This window comes from Bidens hawaiensis, unplaced genomic scaffold (genome assembly GCF_021521415.1).
Source record: "Bidens hawaiensis isolate Kalapana, Puna unplaced genomic scaffold, B.hawaiensis_p1.1 tig00011895_1, whole genome shotgun sequence".
In the NCBI taxonomy this organism is placed as follows: domain Eukaryota; kingdom Viridiplantae; phylum Streptophyta; class Magnoliopsida; order Asterales; family Asteraceae; genus Bidens; species Bidens hawaiensis.
Genome location: NW_027491951.1, coordinates 161,118 through 182,230, shown reverse-complemented (window position 1 = coordinate 182,230; position 21,113 = coordinate 161,118).

The following is a 21,113-nucleotide window of genomic DNA, read 5'->3' as shown; positions in this document are numbered from 1 at the left end:
TAGTTGAAGAACCCTCAAACTTCAACTCAGTAGCTTCAGAGACACCAAGAGTGTATGGAAATTCTTCTGGATTAAGCCAATAGAGATTTAATGTGAAGATGCTGGAAGATAATTGTTGGGTTTTAACAAGATTACCGAAGTCATATAACCTCTTTTATATGAAAAAAGCAGCGGATAAAATAGTTTTAAATCTTGTTATTAAGATGAACACAAAACCGATTTTCTATGTAAAACCTAAAACCCGGATCCGTATACGAACTACATACTTACAAACATAAACAACCATAAGATATACATGCATGTCAACCTTTCAAGGAGTTAAGAAGGTTAAAGAATATGATGGTTGAATGACGAGTCTTCAAGGATGAAAATCTCAAGCTTGTATACCCTCAAGCTTGCAACAAACACCTTGTATCTAGGATTTATACTTCAAAATCTCCTTCTTCTTCCTTTCTTTTGGCTGAAAATTGGAGAGAAAAGAGAGAGTTCTTGGTTTGTTCTTATGTGTGTGAGAGAGAAAGATGAATGCAACCAAAAGCACCACCAACTTCACCAATATGAGTTATTGCATGTTGTTGAAATATAAAGACAAGGGGGGGGGGGAGCCCAATGTGGGTCCAACCCAATTCAAAATTCAGAACCAATTTTTAAATTATAAAACTTATGTTTATTTTTGTAAAATGTAATATAACATGGTTCAAGCATCATGCAAATATAATAGGTCTCACATGTAGTTATTTAACCAACTTTAAATAACAATATGAAGTGTCTTCTCTCAAAATATAAATCACCCATATGATTTATTTATTTCACAAGTGTAATGTATTTAGAAACCCCTTTCCAAATATTGTAAGTGTTAATATTATTTACTATGATCATATTATCTATAAACAAATATTATTGGTCTAGCTTGTTATTGGGTATGACCCGACTTGGATCATAACGCACTAGCCACATCGATTGTAATATGTGTCTTGGGTAGACCGAGTCCAACAATCTCCCACTTGAACAAGATACATAGAAGATTGATGCAAGTAGCAAATAACGCCTAACAACGGTTTACTACCCCTAATATGCATGACGAAGTGCCATTCAATAACATCATCCCCTTCAAGTCCCTTACTTGAAATGATTTAGGTGAAACTAATATCTATCATTTTGCCTAAGATGCCATGTAAATCCAGAGACATAGAGTGATCTTTCTCTATTGATTTAACTTAGCAGGACATAGACACATTACTCTCAACGAATAAGAGAGACAAATCCCCTCTTAACTACATATGTCTCTCATAATCACCTTGTACTATACCTGATCTTAGCCTTATGTACCGTCATGTTTCAGAGCAATGAAGAACTAAGTCAAAGTATAATATTTGTTGAATATCAAGACCTAATATGTATCTCAGGTCGGAGGATACTATGATATTCGCCTTTACTCAAATTTACTTATGATCAATCACAAATATTCCATGTAGTAATATTTGAGAGCGGGTCAGTCCAATATTCATATCCCATAAATATCTATGAACCTTGGTAGCAACCACTTGCTCTATATTCATACCTCATGAATATCTACCAATCCATGTTCATAATAGTCTTACCTTCATACTTGTTCCCACAAATATGAGTGACTACGGACACTTAGAATAGTTAACTTTTTCATGGATTTAAACACGCTAAAATGGAACATAACTAAAAATTTCATAATCATAAACCATAATCATATGAATGAGTGAAAATAACAATTGTTCCGATATCCAAATACAAAATAGATCAAATCCAATCACTAGAATATCGAAGTCCTAAGGCATAAGTGTGTCTTTCATGCTTTGGCCTTTCAAGGAGCTTCGTGAGTGGACCCACAATGTTTTGATCGGTGTGAACTTTGCGAATACATATCTGTCCTTTCTCAACTTCATCCCTTGTATAGTTGAGTCTCTGCTCAAGTGCCTCGTCTTTTAATGTGCACAAGGTTCTTTGATTTGAGCAATCATACCCTCATTGTCACAAAAGATCTCTAGAGGGTCCTGAATGGTATGGACCACCCCTAGGTCAGCAATGAACTTCCTTACCCACGTAGCTTCTTGTGCTACCAATGAGGCGACGATGTATTCCAATTCTGTGGTGGATAATGCTACCACATCTTGTTTTGAGCTATTCAAAGAGACTGCCTCACAATTCATAACGAAAACATATCCCGATTGTGATCGAGAATCATCTCGATCTGTTTGGAAACTGGCATCCGTGTAACCCGTTACAACGAGTTCCTCCTCACCAGAACCATATATTAGAAACATGTCCTTAGTCCTTCTAAGGTATTTCAATATACTCTTAACCGCCATCCGGTCTAGTTCATTTCATCGCATACATGATGGATCCTATAGCTAATGCGTATGGGATTCCTTTCATTTTCTCTTGCTCATCCTTTGAGCTTGGATATTGAGATGCACTCAATATCATTCCTCTTTGAATAGGTACCAAACCTCTCTTAGAGTTCTCCATCTTGAACCTTTCCAAGATTTTGTCAATGTATCCACTTTGGTTTAAACCGCCTTGATCTATCCCTATAGATCTTTATTTCCAAAATATATGTGGCTTCACCAAGATCTTTGATGGAAAAACAACTTCCAAGCCAGGTTTTTACACCTTCCATGGTTGGAATGTCATTTCCAAATAGTAGTATGTCATTAACATACTATACTAAGAAGGGATGATGCTCCCACTAGCTTTCTTATACACTCAAGCTTCATTAGCCTTCTTGATGAATCCAAATTTCTTAACTGTTTCATCAAAACGGTGATTCCAACTTCTAAATGCTTGTTTCAATCTATAGATTGATTCTTTTGTTGGGTTTTAACAAGATTATCAGAGTCATAAAACACCATTTTTATGAAAAACGCAGCGGATTAAAGTTTTAAATCTTGTTAATTTGATATGTATAAAACTGATTTTACACATGCAAAACCCAATCCCGGATCAAATATGAAAAACAAACTAATAATCACATGCATGTTACTATAAGTCTATGCATATCAAGACTACCTTTCAAATCCAAGGAAGTATGAAAGAGATGATGAAATGGTAGGCTAGAAATTCAAAGAGGAGTTCCTCAAGCTTGTATACCCCAAACCTTCCTACAAACACCTTCTTTAGCTAGGTTTAAACACTTGATAATCCTTTTTCCCTTTCCTTTCCTTTTGGCCGAATTCAAGAAGATAGAAAAGATGGAAGAAAATGTTTTTGTATCTTGTAAAAGGTTATGAGAGAAAGGGAGAGTTTTGTGGTCTTTCAAAGCACCACCCAAAGGTCCAATGAGCATCCTTGCATGGGGCCCCCTTCCTTCTTTGTTATTATTATTAATTTTTTATAACTTACCATTAATATATATATATATATATGTTATAAAACTTGTTACTTGTGTTATAAAGATAACACAGTATTGGCAACATGCTAGGTAACATTATTCACATATTGTTACTTAACCATCTTAAATAACACTATGGAATGCTCTCTCTCAAATTATAAATCATCCATATGATTTAATCATTTCACAAGTACACCTGTATTTAGAAATCCTTTCCAAATAACATAAGTGTCATTATTTATTTACTGATTATCATATCATATGTAAACAAATATAATTGGTGTTTGTCTAGCTTGTTATTGGGTATGACCCGACTTGGATCATAATGTACTAGCCACATCAATAATAATATGTGTCTTGGGTAGACCGAGTCCAACAATCTCCCATTTGCACAAGATACATAAAAGATTGATGCAAGTAGCAAATACCGCCTAACTACAGTTTACTACCTAATACGCATGATGAAGTGCCATTATAACATCATCTCTTTCAAGTCCCTTACTTGAAATGGTTTAGGTGAATCTATCATTTATCCTTTTGCCACAGATGTCATGCCAAATCCAGAGACACGGAGTGATCATTCTTTGTTGATTTAACTTAACAGGCCTTAAACATCTTACTCTCAACGAATAAGAGGGACAAATCCCCTTTTGACAACATATGTCTCTCACAATCACCTTGTACCAAACCTGATCTTAAACTTATGTACCGTCATGTTTCAGAACAGCGAAGAACTAAGTCAAAGTATAATATTTGGTGAATATCAAGACCCAATATGTATATCAGGTCAGACGATATCATGATATTCGACTTTACTCAAATTTACTTATGATCAATCAGTAAGATTCCATGTAGTAACATTTGAGAGCGGGTCAGTCTAATATTTATGTCCCATAAATATCTATGAACCTTGGCAGCAACCTTTTGCTCTATATTCATACCTTATGAATATCCACCAATCCAAATTCATTATAGTCTTACCTTCATATTTGTTCACACAAATATGAACGACTACATACATTTAGAACAATTAACTTATTCATGGATTTAAACATGCTAAAATGGAACGTAACTCAAAATGTCATAATCATAAACCAAAATAATATGAATGAGTAAAATGACAATTGTTCTGATATCCAAATACAAAATAGATCATATCCAATCACTAGAATATCAAAGTCCAAAGGCACAAGTGTGACCTTCACGCTTTGGCCTTTCAAGGAGCATCGTGAGTGGATCCGCAATGTTTTGATCGGTGTGAACTTTGTGAATACATATCTTTCCTTTCTCAACTTCATCCCTTATGTAGTTCAACCTCCGCTCAATGTGCCTCATCTTTTGATCTGCACGAGGTTCTTTGATTTCAGAAATCACACCCTCGTTGTCACAAAAGATCTCTAGAGGGTCCTGAATGGTACGGACCACACCTAGATCGCCAATGAATTTCCTTATCCACGCAGCTTCTTGAGCTGCCAATGAGGCGGCGATGTATTCCGATTGCATGGTGGACAATGCTACCACATCTTGTTTCGATCTTTTTCAAGATACTGCCCCACCATTCATTAAGAAAACATATCCCGATTGTGATTGAGAATCATCTCGATCGGTTTTTAAACTCGCATTCGTGTAACCTTTTACAACGAGTTCCTCCTCACCCAAACCGTATATTAGAAACATGTCCTTAGTCCTTCTAAGGTATTTTAATATACTCTTAACTGCCATCCAATGGCTACTTCCCGAATTTTGTTGGTATCTACTTGTCATGCTTAAAGCGCATGAAACATCCGGTCTAGTGCATATCATTGCATACATGATGGACCAATAGCCGATGCGTATGAGATTCCATTCATTTTATGTTGCTCTTCCTTTGAGCTTGGACATTGAGATGAACTCAATATCGTTCCTTTTTGAATCGGTACCAAACCACTCTTTGAGTTCTCCATCTTGAACCTTTTCAAGATTTTGTCAATGTATGCACTTTGGTTTAAACTTATCAACCGCCTTGATCTATCCATATAGACCTTTAATCCTAAAATGTAGGCGGCTTCACCAAGATCTTTGATGGAAAAACAATTTCCAAGCCATGCTTTTAAACCTTCCATGGTTGGAATGTCATTTCAGAATAGTAGTATGTCATCAACATACAATACTAAGAAAGTGATGATGCTCCCACTAGCTTTCTTATACACACAAGCTTCATCACCATTCTTGATGAATCCCAATTTCTTAACTTCTTCATCAAAACGGCAATTCCAACTTCTAGACGCTGGTTTCAATCCATAGATTGATTTCTTTAACTTGCATACTTTATTAGGATGTTGTGGATCGACAAAACCTTCAGGTTGAACCATATAGACATCTTCCACAAGACGCCCATTTAGAAAAGTGGTTTTGACATCCATTTGCCATATCTCATAGTCATAATGTGCGGCTATGGCAAACAATATCCTAATAGATTGCTACGGGAGAAAAAGTTTCATCATAGTCAACACCTTGAGTTTGAGTGAAACCTTTCGCTTCAAGTCTTGCTTTATAAGTATCCAAGTTTCCAGGCATATCGGTTTTCTTCTTGAAAACCCACTTACTTCCAACCGGTTTGGAATTATGAGGTGGTACAACCAAATCTCATACTTGGTTGTGATGCATGGATTTCATCTCAACGTTCATGGCTTCGAGCCATTTGTCACAATCGGATTGTTACATTGCATCATGGTATGTGGTGGGTTCATCCGAATCTACCACATAGCATCCATCTATGAAAGATCCGTATCTTTCGGGTGGATGACTAATTCTACCGGATTTGCGAACATTTTGTGTGTTTCGATCAACTATTTGATCATTGTCAACAACCTCTTGTTGATTGCTAGTATCAACCAAACGTGTATCGGCTTGTGGTTTTCGATCCTCCTCGAGTTCCACCATTCTATTAGTACCTTCTATAAGGAACTTGGTTTCCAAAAACTCGGTCTTTTGAGCAACGAACACCTTTTGCTCGGTTGGGTTGTAGAAATAATATCCCACAGAATCTTGATTCCAAAAGACCATTCTTTTGAAGTGTATGTATGCGATCTTTGTTTATATGACCAAGGCGACAATGCCAAAGATAAGTCTTACTCAAATCCATTTTGAGTTTCTTGGTGCTTGAATGGTACAACGTGTTATCATAAGATGTGTTATCATGAACTAATTCATGTGAGACCTCGTTCCCGGTAGCCCTACTTTGCTGTTGAATTTACTCATAAACACAGTTCTAAATATCAGAGTTAATTTAAACTTTCACGAAATAATTTAAAACTTCAAACATCACATTACAAAACATTCGTTCTTGTCTCAAACATACAAATTGTCTTTTCGTAAACATTATTATAAGACACTCATAATACTTCTTCGTAGATGCCAGTCTCTTAAGCTCATCCCATGTGCCTCTCCTCAAGCCAACTGCTTCAACCTATTTACCTGCGTGCATACTAAAAGTCAGCTACATTGAGTGAGTTCCAGATAATCGATTAACATACATTACATTCATATCCTTACTCATACGTGTCCGAAGGTACGTACTCATACCTGACTTACTATTACTTCTTTCATACATACTTTATATACATGCATACGTACGTACATACTTTCATAAAACCCTATGGTATACCATACGCTATTCTATCTTAAACATCACAGATATTGTAAAGGTCTGGTCCCTAACATCACAGAAATTATGAGGGTCTTGTCCCTAACATCACAGATATTATGAGGGTTTGGTCCCTAAAATCACTAATATTATAAAGGTCTGGTCCCTAAATTCAGATATATTTTGAGGGTCTGGTCCATAACATCACAGATATTATAAGGGTCTAGTCCCTAACATCACAGAGATTATAAGGGTCTGGTCCCTTCTGTCATGAATATCCATACCACCGTACCTGTCTCATCATTTATTCGTACATTTTGTTATACGTGCATACTTTTCATATCTTCTAGTTATACAATATTTATACATACTCATTCATATACACATCCTATAATAATAAAATTCAATACACAGTCATACACATATCATACGTAAGTGTATTATCTATCACATAGGAGTATGCACACATCCCCGAAAACATAACAGATAAAGGGGGCTAGAACTCACCTGGAGTCGGTTGTTTTCCGAGTTAATGGTGATACCCTTCCTTAGCTGTGCACGTCTAACTGTGTAAAATATTACGAGTGTCAATTATCTATCACTACTACTTCATACATCTATGTTAATGGAACCCTTAACTAACGGGGGTCCGGGGGCAGTGCTCCTGGTAGCGGGGTCTAGGGGCGGTAGCCCCTAGTAGGGTCCAAGGGGAAGAGCCCCTGGCTGGGATTTCACATGGAAATTGAATTGGAAATTCACATGGAATTTCACATGGAAATTTCGCATGGATTTTTGCTTCGCATGGGAGTTCGCTTCGCATGGAAGTTTCGCTTCGCATGGACGTTTCACTTCGCATGGAGGTTTCGCTTCGCATGGAGGTTTCTCTTCGCATGGCTTGTGCGATGAGGATTCATGGTTACGCATGGCGGTGCGATGCGAAGTCGTTTTATGCGAAATTAACCTCCTTTTATTCAATTTTGCCATTTTAAACCAAATTACTCTGTGACTTTTCCTTAGGACCCGATTCTAACCTTTTTATGGGTTTTGGGTTGTACCAACTTTGTATACTCATGTTTTTCATGGTCCAAGCATCTCCTTTTTATCCTATAACGCACCCGTGAGGTTAAAAGTCACCAAGTTTATGTTTTTCTTACATCTTACAACCCGATCTATCATTAAATCAGTTTGCATGTCGAATCCAACCTTAAAACTTAACCTTTGCCAAAGCTTACGTTTTCGGTCTCGATTCTGGTTTGGATCTGAGCTAACCCGAGGATCTAGACATGCTCTTGGTTGTTTGATGGTGTCGAATACGAGATGTAACCTTCCTTTTGCTCGGAATCGGATGTGGGTGCTAGAGAGAGAGTGTGTGTGTTATTGAGTGTGTGTTATGAAAGAAATGAGAATGGAGAAAAAGGAGGATTGTTTGGGGTTTATATATGGGGTCCATGGGCTCTATGGCCCATGACCCATTCTCAAGCCAAACCTTAATCATAATCCAAACACTAACACATAATTAAATTAACGACACATAGTTAATACAAAAACTTTCTGTTATTTACTATTCTCAAAATACGGATGTTACAAGTCTACCCTCCTTAAAAGTGGTTTCATCCCCGAAACCTAACTATTTCTTAAACAAAAACGGGTAAAACTTGCGCATCTCCTCTTCAACTTCCCAAGTGGCATCTGATCCCTTTCGATGCTTCCATATCACTTTAACTAACTGAATAGCCTTGCGTCGAAGCTGCTTCTCCTTGTGGTCGACTATCTTCACCGGTTGCTCAACATAGTTCAATTGTTCGTGCACCTCGATGTGACAAAACCGGATACACCTTATTGTTTGCATGTTGAATAAGCGATTAACCGTTTATCGCGTATCGATCAAACAAATAACCGAATAGGTCTGTTATGACCCAGACATCCCGGGGGGACATCTATAAGTGATATACGTTTAATATAAGCTAGAATGCTAGTATTATGGCCTTAGTTCGATAGCAAACAAGTTAAACGAAAACATGCTCGTTTAAATACCCGCTTTAGATTTAAAAGCGAAAAATAGTTACAAACCAAGCATTGTATCATCCGTTAAGCTGAAAAAGACTTACCAAACACTTATTTGAAATGTTTTAAGTGATCCTTGAAAATATTTTCGAATTTTACAGACGTATAAGATGTTTTTATAAATTTACACAAAAATAGCCGAAACACACTCATTTTCGCACTGTTTGACGCACCCGATATACTTTTCGCGTCAAAAACCGAACCCGAATTAAATTTGGACTTGGTTTTCGCGTTTGGACGTGTGGATCTAGGAGATTGAACGAAAATGGGCCCAAAATGGGCCCAAGAGGTGAGTCCGGTCGCAAGGTGGGGAATCCACCCCATTTTTTTATATAGTTTCATGTTTAAGAAACTTCAAAACGTCATTTTCACATATATTCATCTTCCAAGCTGCAGAAAACTCTTGTATATCAATTCCCTTCAAAAACCTAGGTAAAATTTGATTTTTAATCATGTTTTACAAGTTAATAATCATAGTTAATATCATATAAACATAGTTTAATTGCCAAAAATCATTCCTAACCATGAAAAAAATCCTAAAAATGGTATAAAAACATGTTTTAATCAAACACATGGTTAGGAACTTGGTCTGATTGTTTTTTTGGCAATAAACACGGATTAGAGGGTTTAAACGGCGTTTTTACGGTTCAAAAGTTCGGTTTTATACCCTAACTGAAACCCTAAGTTAAGGGGATGTTTTGTTGATGAAACTTGTTTGGTTTGTGATATAGGACCTGTATATAGCTTGTATAGAAGCACAAGAACCCGAAAACTTGATTAGAAGGGCGAAAATGAACCAAAACCGCTAAGGTAATACCGAATCACTCGATTACGGGCTGTTTAGGATTCGATTGTGATGTGCATATTGTTAGTTCATGAAAATTTCCAGGGACATCGGGGACCATATCATTGAGTCCCTGTTCAAATTTGGTAATTTTTCGACCATCCGAGCATATTTGGCGAATTTATTACCAAATTGGTACGTTTATTTTGGAAAAATAGGTAAAATGCTTGAAAAATGATGAAAATTTTTGGGGAACTCAGATTTGGTGTATTTTGATCACACATGAAATTTGGGAGCATTTGGAAAAGCGTAAGTAGGCTTTATGCATTTGCGTTCATATGAGTTTTTATAGTCGTTTTTGGCCCGAAAGGAATATTTAACAAGGTTGTTACATTCTGGAATTGATACAGATGGTTTTGGGATATAATTAGAGCATCCAAGAATTTTTGTGTAGTTTTAGGAAATCATTTGGTATAAACGGATGATTTTCAGGCTAAATATAGCAGGTAAAATGAATTTTTATAAATTAATAAACCAATAAATAATTCCAGAACTATTTTTATAAAAATCTGCATACTTTGTTGGATAAGTGGCTAAATTTTCCTAATTTAATGAATAACGGTTAATTAATTATGCTAATTTGAAAATTAAACAAATACCATTCTCATAAAAACCGGTAAGTTCGTGATTAACGAACCTACGGGAATATCAGAACACCAAGAGTGATCAAAAATCATATATTTGGATTAATTATGTAAAAAGTAACCCTTTTATGAGAAACCTGGACAATCTGGATAGATTGTGCGCATTTTTCTTTAAATTAAACTGCATAAACGGAAACGAGCCCCATAACGAATCTAGAACCCCAATGCGTGATCTTTCTTTATAACTTAATCATTTTATCGACCAACACATTTACCCATGCTTACATTCTCATAACTATTTTCTGAACGCATAAACGAACAACTTGTCCCAGTTGGGAAAACGGGGAAACTGAGCCAATTCGGTTTTAAGTATTAGACATTAAACAACATCACAATCTAAGCCTATCGACACTTTCTGGGCATAACAGCTATACCCATATTAGATATACAACCCAGTTTAGTATAATGATTATAATAATATTAAAATATTAATATATTATAATATTCATTATAGGGACTAGTGATACGAGTCAAACAAACTACGAGCCGATACTGTACTGAATCCTGATTAAACCGTGAGTTTCATGACCCCAATCTTAAACTGCTTTTACGAACTTTTGGGGTAAAAAACTTGTTGATTTATATATATCTATATCTATATATACTCTGAACTTTTTGATGTAAGTGCTAACACACAAAAGTCACCACTAACACAGTGATTAACTTCGAGCCGGTGGCTTGTGAATAGTACTATTGGTTTGATAAACCCAGGCGGGGCCAGCACGGTTTGCTGAGACATTATCGCGTTTGCAGATGTCCATAATTATACGAAGACGCTATGTAGTGTTAGACATTGCTAATCGGGGCATGTTATGGGAAGAAAGGGGGCCACAGTGGTTGATTGAGCGTGGGAAATGGAGGCACGCAGCACGAACAGTCAAGGATTCACTGTAGCTTAGCATAATTACATCATAAACAAGCAAACAAAAGTACTTGTGAACGTACATACATACATACTTGTGTATTTACAAACTGTTATTGTTGTACGCACAACTGATTTCTTGAAACTTGGGAAACTCAACAATTATTTGTAGTTGACCCGTTTTAACATGTTTTTCAGGTATACCAGATTTGGACTAGAAAATCAATGTGCTGCGTGTTTGACTTGCGATCAATGCTGGGTGAATTGGTGCAAGTGTACTAGTAAGGAGTAAAGTCGCTTAACGGGCTAGATTTAGTTTGTATCAGCTAGTTGTAAACAAAGTTAGATCGATGTAAAATATTGTAAACTAGTTTGTGTTCTTTATAAACAATGTGGTTGATACTAGAGGTGTCTGTTACATTTTTGTTTTACGCCTCCGCAAATCGCTCAACGGGGTGTGACAGAAGTTGGTATCAGAGCCATTGGTTATAAAGAAGTAGGCTATCCCTTAATACCTAAAATATAACCGTAGGCTCGATTAACACTAAGAAAATAAATAATAATTTAATATTATATTCTGATGGATGTCGGATGAACTTATAGGGCAAGTGGGCTATTGTGGTCCGGAACATAATAACAGACTTGCTTGTACTTGGGAATTTGGGGAGAAGTCGCAGAACACGAATACGTGCTTATCTGGAACAAGGTGTACGAATACGTGTACGTACTGTACAGTCGATAATACTAAGTCTCCATGTAACGAATATTATATTCGATTATAATCAATATTAATTTAAAAATTGTATTTTATTAAAAATAATATTATTATATTTTATCATTGTTAATATTGTACCTAATCATAACAAATAAAATATTTTATTTGGCCTTAAGTAATAATATTCTCTACTGTGATTCCTATTATTAAAAAATATTATTTTTATGACGAAATTTGAAAATGAAAGATGTTGAAATCAGTAGTCTCATATTGGATGAAAACTGATGTTGCCTATAAACGGAAATGCAAGGACGTCCTAGCAAGTCCAAACAAAACATTGTTGTATGATTGAATCACAAACCGAGCGTAAGTTCAGGGCCTAGAAAGGAATTGCGGAAGGTATGATATACGTACGTCCATCTCAATGGAACACGACACTTCTTGATTCGGGCCTAGTCTTTATCTCACATACCACTTTCTAACAACAAATTGAATTGTTTTCTAGCCATCTCTCCATTTCCATTTTTTAAAAATAAACACTACTCCCAAGAAAATACTTAAGAAAGAGTACGGTTATTCAAAATATAACTATAATAGCTATCTTATTAATTTTCAACAATATAACAAACCATGACCACCAACATGTATCATACACTAGTTATGCAAATAATAATTCTTCAATACCTCACCAGTACCACCAACCTTAATGAACCTTCTTAAGTAATAAAATCATCAAATCCTCTGTGTATGAGTACCTCTAACCACTCCTATATTGTTGTCACTCCGACCAGTTTATCATAAAAGAGAACCCTCACGCTCGTAGACCGATGATGTGTCTTGGATTATAGAGATCATGCTTACTCCTAATTAATAAATTATCACTTTTAGTAAACCCAGCACGCTTGCGTATACCAAACGACCTAACGAAAGAATATTCTGTAGTTTCACGAAGGGAACTGTAGATTGTACTTTGTTTTATAAGAACGTGGGCGATGATTTTCTCCTCCTCCAAATCTATGTGGACGGCATAATTTTCGGTTCGACGAACGACAGCCTGTGTAAATATTTCGAGAAGACGATGTAGACCAAATTCGAGATGAGCTCGATGGGAGAGATGAACTTTTTCTTAGGATTGTAAGTTTACCAGTCTGATTCCGGGATCTTTATCCATCAGACCAAATACGTGAATGATGTCTTGAGCTGATTCAAGATATTCGACGGCAAAATTCCTTCGACACCTCTTCCCGTGGGTCACAATTTATCAACGGATGAATTGGAGGACACCGTAGATCCAACCCTATATCAAGCTATGATCGGATCTCTTATGTATTTTGACTGCATCTCGACCTGATATCATGTTTGCTATTTGTTTGTGTGCCAGGTACCAATCGAGTCCCCGAGTGACTCATCTGGCGGCAGTAAAGCGTATCTTACATTATCTGAGGGGAAATCTTGACATCGGGTTGTGGTACCCCAAAGACGATAAGTTTGATCCCACCGCTTTTACTGATTCGGACTATGGAGGATGCAAGATCAATTTCAAGTCTACGACAGCGGGTTGTCAGTTTTTAAGAAGCCGGCTGGTTTTCTGGCAGTGTAAGAAGCAGACAACGGTCTCAACTTCAACAGCCGAAACGGAGTATGTAGCGGCCTCTAGTTGCTGCTCACACGTTCTCTGGATCCAGCAACATTTGAGGGATTACGGTTTGAAGTTTTTTACTACTCCCATTTACATTGATAATTCTGCTGCCATATCAATCACCAAAAATCCGGTTCATCATTTGAAAACCAAACACATTGAAATCCATTATCACTTTATACGTGATTGCTTTGAAACGAAATTAATTTCAATTGCTAAAATTCACACAGATTTTCAAAAGGCTGACCTTTATACCAAAGCGTTTGATAAAACACGTTTCCAATATTTGCTGGGTATAAATGGTTTAAAAACTTTAAAAGATATTCAAAAGCTTGGTTGTTGGGTTGGATTTATGATAAGGAAGATTGGAATCTTCTCAACCTCCTCAGAAAATGGTTAAGTATAGACTTCGAGCAAGCCTAGACGATCGAGCATGGTTTTACTACTTCGAGCAAGGTTTTCATAACCTTAAATGATTAATTCTTCTAAGTGTTAAGGCTTCGAGCAAGCTACACTTCAACGAGTAAGAGTATTCTTCTATCGAGCATTGATTGCCAATCGAGCAAACAGCTTGATCATACAAGTTTTAACCAAGTGTTACGAGCAGAGGATGATCGAGCACATAGGGACAAGCATGGATGCAATAAGAAGATGTCAAGTGATCAAAGCACGGACTTCGAGCACAGTTTAGTTCCCGAGCAAGATTTACATCCGAGCATGATAAAGATTGCTGAATAAGAAAAGCTGAAGACATCAAGAAGAATGAGATTGCTCGATGGATTGGTTCGAGCAAAGCATGGACTAGTCAAGAAGAATGAAGTCTACTGAAAGGGAATATCTTCACTGAAAATATTCTAAGTAAAGTATGCTCGAGAACAGTCAACGAGCATACCTAGCGTAGTGAGCTTTCTCGAGCAAGATTGTTATCTTGCTCGAGGACTCAACACTTGTATTATTTTGTATTTCATTATGTAATGATTAGAAAGTTCTAGAAGGAATGTCAGGGTCTATAAATAGGGGTCCTAGGATACCTTTTAGAGAGGATTTTTTACATGGTTTTCCAGACGGAATACAGGTTGGCACGCACTGAATACGAAAAACATTCCAAAGAATATTCTCTTTTTTCTCTCATACAATCGCCGCCGCCGTCACACAAAACCCTGGACATTCCTTTCACTGTTCCATTAATGATGTATTTATTACAGTGAATCTTTGTCTATTGAATGAGCTTTGATTGACCATTAATTACTGTTTTGTGTTTATTATTCACATCCCTTCGTTCCCATTCGTTGGATATCCTAATTCCGCCGGGATATTCAACAGGCCTTTGGGTAATCGAGTCGGTGTGTTCTTGTTAACCTATTTAAGGTTTCACCCGACTCACGGTCCTGACAAGTGGTATCAGAGCTAGAGTAAGCTCGCTGAAGGCCATGGTACAGAAGGTTGTGAAAAAGCTTGAAGCTTTACTCTGTTTTCACTACTGTAAACTCCAGATCTACTGAAATGGAAGACCAAGAAGTATCCACAAACAAGATTCCAAGGTTGCTTGGACAAGAAAACTTCAAAAAATGGAAGGTGCTCTTTGAAGCAGCTGTGAACTAACCCGGAGCTCTGGACTTCCATCACTGAAGGAAACTATGTTCCTTCAACAGCTCCAAACAATAATGCAACCGTTGAACTGAAGATGAAGAAGATAGATGATAAAGCTCTGTCTATGCTGAAATTAGGGCTTTCTTGGGAAATCCTGACAACTATAAATCATCATAAGACTGCAAAGGTTATGTATGATGCAGTTATCGAAATGTTTGAAGGGAATACTTTGAGAGACATCAAGAAAGACAGATTGAAACAGCAGCTTGACAGATTCAAGTTTAAGGAAGGAGAAAGACTAAAGTTAGTTCTGCAAAGGTTCACGATGATTGTTAATGAAATTAGAACAACAGACCTTCAGATATCTGATTTTGATCTGAACAAGAAACTTTTATCATCATTGTCTGGTGAGTGGTACACTGCCAGCAAGTTCATCAAAGAAAAGACCAATTTTCCAAACTTTAAATTGGATGATGTGATTGCCTTTCTCAAGGCTGCAGAACATGAGATGATTGAGAACCATAAGATTCGAGAGGACAAGCCATGTTTTCAAATGAAGAATGCGCTTGTAGCACCAATGAGCAACCTCTCAATCAAGAATCAACAGCCTATCGTTGAGGAACCATCAGAAACAAGCTCATCTTGCAGTAGCCAATCAAGATTCAATGTTCAACTAATTGAAGATGACACACCATCTCCAGCAAATGGGCAGACTACATTCATGCAACACAACCCAACTCAAGGAACAGACTACTAGGCCTTGTTCTCCATGTTCATTGAGTCATACCATGCCTTTGTGGCCAAGAATCTGATAAATACAAGCATTTTAAGAAGATCTAGAACAAATAGATGCTGATGATTTAGAAGATATGGACATTAAATGGCAAGCAGCTATGCTAGCAGTGAGGAGCAAGAGATTGTATAATAGGACAATTAGAACAAGATTCAATGGTCCAACTGAAAGAATTGGATTTGACAAATCGAAGGCCATCTACTATAACTGTCAACAACCTGGACACATTGCTAGAGAATGTAACATGCCAAGGCAAGCTGGAAATCAATTAAATCAAAATCAATTCTACCAGAACCAGAATCAAAATTTCCAGTAGCAAAGGAATCAGATTACCAACCAGAACCCCTACAAAAATCCAAACAGACCCCAACAGCAAACATTTCAACCTCAAAGAAACAACCAAATGCAGGCTCACACAAACCAGAACAGAACGAACCATAACAATGTGAACCAACAAAGAGACCAACGAAATGTTCCTGTTACCAGGGTGCCACAGGATGGGGAATTTGATTGGAGCAATCATGCTGCTGAAATGGAGAGGGAAAATGTTGCATTTATGGCAAAAGTGCATGACCTGGCTGAATCTTCAAATACTCAGGTACAATCTGATGTCTCAATTTCTGATCTTCTTATTACTATTGATCAACTTAATCAGGAGATTGGAAAATGGAAAACTGAGTGTGGGAGGAAGGAAGCCTTCTTGAATGTTTATGAAACAAGTGAAGCAACATATGAATGTCAAATCAAAGGACTTGAAGATGACTGTATGATGGCATACCAGACCCAATCAAGAATGACAATTGAAATTGAAGGGTTAAAAAAGATGTATGCAGAAGAGAAAATAAAGAATGCTGAATTGCTAATTCAAATGGATTTCTTGAAGAACCTTGTTTCTACTGGCAATATCATGGGTTATGTTGATAAAATGACTGATGAAGAGAAGTATAAAAAGGTGCCACCACCTTTTTGTGACAGCTACCCACTGAAAGTAGACAAGGAGAGTAGAAGTGAATACCTTAAGCAATTTAAAAATGTTTTTGATGACAAGAATGAGTTTGTGAAGCAGTATGATGATGTGTATTTGGACAAGAATGGAGAATTTGCAGTGAAGAAGGGTGAGGAGACAGAAAATTAGAAGAATAACCAATTGGTAGGTGAAAACAAGAAGTGGAGTGAGTACTCCAGTGAAGACAATAATTGCAGTTGTGGAAGCTCTAAGTCATCCAAGGGCAAAAAGAAGAAAGGATTAAGCAAAAAGAAGAGTGAAAGGATTCCTCTTCTTCCAAAGATGACTCCAAAGATGAAAAGGCATTATGAGAAAATGAGAAGAGAACATGTGGTATTTGACATCTGTGCTAGACCACAAACTGAGATCAAGAAAAGAACAGAAGAAACTGTGTAATCTACTGATGATCAGTCACATACACCAATTTACCCAGTTTTCTCTAACCATGAGTTATTTGATATTGGGGATGTTGATTATGTGCCAATAAGAAGATATTCAAGAGAAGAAGGAAGCTCATTAAGAACTCCCTCCAAGGAAGCTCGTTAAATTCAAAATCCAAAAATATTTTAGATTTTTATGCATTAATTTCGATTTACCGAGCTTGCGAATGAAATCAAAACAAAAAGAAAAATTTGCCCCAAAAATGTTTAAGTTAATCGTGCTTAATGTATTTTCAATTGGTATCAGTTGAAATTTTTTAACATAAAAATCCGTTTAATTTTAACATTACCGATCCTTGGTTGCTCGAGTATTTTTAATGTATAAAATCAAAACCTTAATTGGATTTGATTGATTATTTAATTATTTGATTAAAACCCTAATTGGTTTTTAATCTTATTTAATTCCTTAATGAGATTTTTATCTCATTCGCTATGGATTTTGGTGATTCGTTAATGAGTTTAACGAATGTAAAGCCTTTCGTTATTTAACCATAACGAATGAGTTTCTCATTCGTTATCAAGACATTTGCTTCCGTTGTGCATAAGGAATGGAAGACATTCGTCTAAACAATTAACGAATGGAATGATTTTAATGTATTATTCGTTGAGAATTTAACGAATGACTCTATTATTCGTTATAAATTTTAACGAATGAGAGAATTAAGGTATTATTTGTTAAAGTTTTAACTAATGTGAATCCTATTCGTTTAAAATCTTGACGAATAAGATTTTTTAATTAAGTCGGAACATAGATCAATCGTGAGAGAGCCAGTATGGATCTAGATCTTATGATGACATCGATGAATTCGTTGATCTGATATACGATTAAGGATGATACGTTATGTGTGTGTAGTGTGTGTGTTGAGAGAGAATTCGGGCAGAGTAATGAGATGGAAGACGGAATAATCAAAACTGTTACATTAACCATAACTTACAGGGGTATTTATAGTAATGATCCATTCGTTAAGTCATTTCTTAACGAATGGAGTCGTTCGTTACATTAACCATGATGAATGAGTAAACTCATTCGTTTTACATTTACTAAACGAAAGGCCCCACATTCGTATGTCCCATTCGTTAATCTTGGTTAACGAATGGAGCTTACATTAAACGAATGTGACACATTCGTTACGGGGCAACGAATGTGCCTTACAATTAGGCGAATGAGCATATTTTACAATTATTACATTAATAACCTAATAAAGACTAAGACGGACAAATCATGTATCAACAAACTCCCCTTGTCTTAAGCTCTTTATCTTCATCAGTACTGGAACATCTTTATCTTCCAGTCCACACAACTATGAATCTTGTCTTAGATTCACTTAGCCCAAACAACATCTCCTCGATTCACGAACGGCCTGTTAGCTAGTGTTCTAACGTCCTACCTTGGCATAGATAAGATATCGTGTGGGCGCTTGAAGTAATAAATACCGTGCTCCCACTTCACGATATATACTTTCAGCTCAGAACCAAACTGCCACGCGACCAAATCACCTTTCACATCTTTCACAGGCTTGTATTTTTTCATCTGGTATGCAGATGCTCGAGCCTCTGACAATTTGACTTCCTCCCGTTCATGATAACGAAAGGTCTCGATCATCTTATTCATCTTCTTTACATTATGCTCAAACATACCATCCAAAGCATGCTTGCGCTTTTTCTCTGTCGCTGATAAGTGACTTGTCTCTGCAGCTTTATTCCACTTTTCTATTTCTTCACGTAAGCGACGTTCTACTGCATCAAAATGTTCTGTACTGAAGAACGAAATACCTGAGTCATTGTTGATGTTGTTGGTGTAAAACTCAGGATACTCCTCAGCAAATTGAATATGACATTTTCACGTTATGCAAATTGAATATGTCGTAACAAATTCTGTTGGGCTAGCTCATGGGCATCTCTGTAAGCTTGCATTTATGTCTGTTGAAGATGCAACAGATTCATCATATGCAACCACTGAGTTTGAGGAGTCGTACTAAAGAAATTTGAAGGAACTAGTTGCAAGGGACCCTGAGGACGAGTAAATGTCATAAATGAATGCTCAGGTCTTGACAACTGTGTAGGTGTCACTGGATTCTCTGGAGTTGTTGGCTGTGGTGTAGGCATACGAGCCAACATGGTCTGTAATACATCTCCAAAATAAGGATAAGGTCTTGCAGTAGTAATCAAAGTCATAGAAGGAGGTACCGGAGACACTGGCATATTAACCGGAGTCGGTGATCTTTGAATCTGTTGAGGCATAGGAGAAGTAGAACTAGGAGTTGAAATAGATACTAGTGGAGTAGATCGCCCGAACGGTTGACTCGGTATCTCGATTCTTGAACCGCGTCGAACATGTTGCTTCTTTACTTTCTCACCATTCTCAGTCATCGGTTCTTTAACCTTACGCTTTCTCTTATGTTCATAAGTTAACCCAGCCTGTGGTTCTGGACCACCATCACCAACATCATTTTCACCATTTCCACCATCACCACCTTCACGCTCAGAATCAGAATCATCATGAGCCCAACGATCATTATGTGGCTCAACATAATCAATGTTCGCCAAATGTTAAATCAAACGCTTAAACCTAGGTCGTTCTTCAAGACTCTGACCTCAGTAAGATCTTAAACGTCTCAATGTCTCTTCATTCATCTGATCTAGCTTCATAACATCATCTTGATCCTTCAATAAATTAGGCTGCAAGTCATTGATCATCATCTGTAGAAATCTGGGATACATGAGAAACTTATGATGGCTTGTGATGTTTTCCTTTTGATGATAATACACCAATTCTGAGAAGTTGAATGGTTTATTCATACTAAAGCTACAAAAGCTTATTGTAGCATCACTTGGCACTCGTTGAATCCACCTTTACGTCCACCGAGACAATGGATCAACACGTGAAGCAAGTACTTGTATTGTTCACACAAGTTTGCTTTGTTATACATCGACTTGCCTAGATCTCCGTTATACTTTACTCAGCCAAACAACCCTCTATCAAAATCACTCCTATCGTCAACCGTATCACGAAATCCCAATGAATCTCGAATCACACCAATATCATTCACAACTCGCTTATCTTGAATCACTGCCTCTACTTGATTTTCGACCTCGTTGTATCTAGCAGTATTCCAGAATTCTTGAATAATACTCTGATAAACAACAGTACGAGTAGAGATGTCCTTGTATATCATGGAGCATGTCAAGAAACTGATCATGCCTCAAAAGATAGGTGTGTCATCAAAATTAGGCTCTAAATAGGCACATATGTTGTGGCTCTGGTTCCACAATAATAACACTGGAGCTTGTTCAGGTTTAGCTTTAGCCTCAGGTTGTTGATCTGGATTATCTGCTGGTTGTTGCTTGGGAACAGGGTTTTGAATAATCTCATCTGCCATTTCTGTTGACACAAACAAAAATATTATTATAATATTTAAACTGATTAACGAATGTTCATAACGAATGAGTCATTCGTTATATATTAAATATCTTTCATTCGTTATTAATAACGAATCAAATGATACATTAAATCATTCGTTATCATT